General features: G+C 31.2%; 1 pseudogene; it reads left to right on the top strand.

The window, feature by feature from the left end:
• The first annotated feature begins 306 nt into the window (after positions 1-306).
• Positions 307-1,691, top strand: LOC149518619 (uncharacterized; annotated as a pseudogene).
• Positions 1,692-1,971: the final 280 nt, after the last annotated feature.

The following is a 1,971-nucleotide window of genomic DNA, read 5'->3' on the forward strand; positions in this document are numbered from 1 at the left end:
CTTCTTATAAAAATAAAAAATAAATCTTAAATTTTAAGCTTCAAATTTACAAAATAGCATCTCTTAAATAATACATGAGCCTAACAAAATGAAAAATGTTATATGTTAATTTGAAATAACTATTTTGTATAATCTTTTACCATTTCGCACATAAAAATACTAGGACCAAATTAATTAATCAAATTAGCTAAGGTGATTCAACAACGACGACCGCTCCTTCCTTCCTCCTAAAGGGCCTACACACCAACTCCACTATCAAAAGAAAAAGTGACGAAATAATAATAATAATAATAACATCACCAAAGCTTCCATAAAAACTTGATCACCAGCTTGGCCAAGTAGGGACTCTTAATTTCGTGAGGAAAGAACCAAACACAAAGACAAGGAAGGAGCGTGTGAAGACAAAGAAATAAAAGATTAAAGTGGAACACCAAATTAATTAGACCCAAGTTTCATTTTAACAGCCTTCAGTGGCTCCTTCTCCCTTATTTGTATAAAGAAAACTTCATCTGATCAAATTCATCACCATCACCAAAGAAAAGAAGCCAAACATACAAATAATTCCCACTTTGAATATCTTAATTTGCTGGCAGGTAAACAAGAAACCAAACAAAAATATCATCCAATTTAAAACAGTAGTTAGTTACCAATGCTGCTTAGAAATTCCCTTAACAACACCAAAAAGTTCTTTCAAAAAAACGTTGCAAAGTTTCAAGTCTTTCTTCTCTGGTGCTGAACCTTACCAAAAACTACCTAAAACCTCTCTTTACAATCCCTATTCATTCACTGCTACTGCCTGCGTTGACATGTATCCCCAAACAAGTAATTACCAAGACCTCGAAAACTTCTACAGTGACTTCACTGACCGGTGGGAGTCAGATAACGGCAAAGCAAAAAAGAGAAACAAGAAGAAGATAATGTCAACTCAGACAGAAGAAACAAAAAGAAGGAAACAAGGGAAGTTTCACGCTGTTTAAAACAAAAATAAGAGATAATCATGACACTAATGATCAGTGTAAAACGAGGAATGCCAAGGTCGAGAAAAGGAAAGAGGATTCATGTTCAGGCAAGGGTAAGAGAGAAGCAAAGAGTCTGTCAATGGCACAAAAGCTAAAGGAGCTAGAGATTATGGATATGAGCAATGTGGATCATGTTCTTGACATTGAAGAGGTTCTTCATTACTATTCTCGCCTTACTTGCCCTGCCTATATTGACATCGTCGACAAGTTTTTCATGGACTTGTACACAGAATTTTTGGAACCCCCTGCTTCTCCAATAAGTGTCAATCCAAGACCAAAATTTCGATCAGTGAGAGCCTGATCAACCTTTTTTTTTTTCCTCTGTGTTTTGAGAATTTGGAACAGGTCAAGAATTGAAGTTGTCATAATTACTTTCGTTACTACTTTTTTTCTTCTTTTTTTAATTATTATGATAATTTATTTGTGATTCGCTTTGTTAATATTTTTCTCCAATCCATTCATTCTTTGAGTTTTTCTCTAGATCTCTGTGTTTGTCATATTTATATCTATACTAAAAGAAAAGCTATATATGATTTGAGTTTGATATTATAAGTAAAGTGATGTCAATTCGATTGATGAATGTATAAAAAAATTTTCTCATTTAATAACAAAAATAAAGTAATAAATCTTTTACTCTTTTTGAAAATATAATTTAAAACCACTTCTTAAATCATTTCATTTTAAATAGATAATTCAACATATATTTTTTTATATTTCTAAACTGTATGTACATTTTATTTTTATATTTTTAGATATATAGTATTTTTTTAATATTTATTTAAATTTATAAAATTAATTATCCATAATTTTACTCACATAATGAGTGGGTCAAGGACTAGCTAATATATATTGATTTGGTATCGATTATGATTTTGAGTTGAGCCAGCTTGATTTGAACCATTCAATCCTAAACACAATTAGCACATAGTTATATGGCTGAGTTTGAAGCTTT

This window comes from Durio zibethinus, chromosome 6 (assembly GCF_047325235.1).
Source record: "Durio zibethinus cultivar Kanyao isolate XHJ-2024 chromosome 6, ASM4732523v1, whole genome shotgun sequence".
NCBI lineage: Eukaryota > Viridiplantae > Streptophyta > Magnoliopsida > Malvales > Malvaceae > Durio > Durio zibethinus.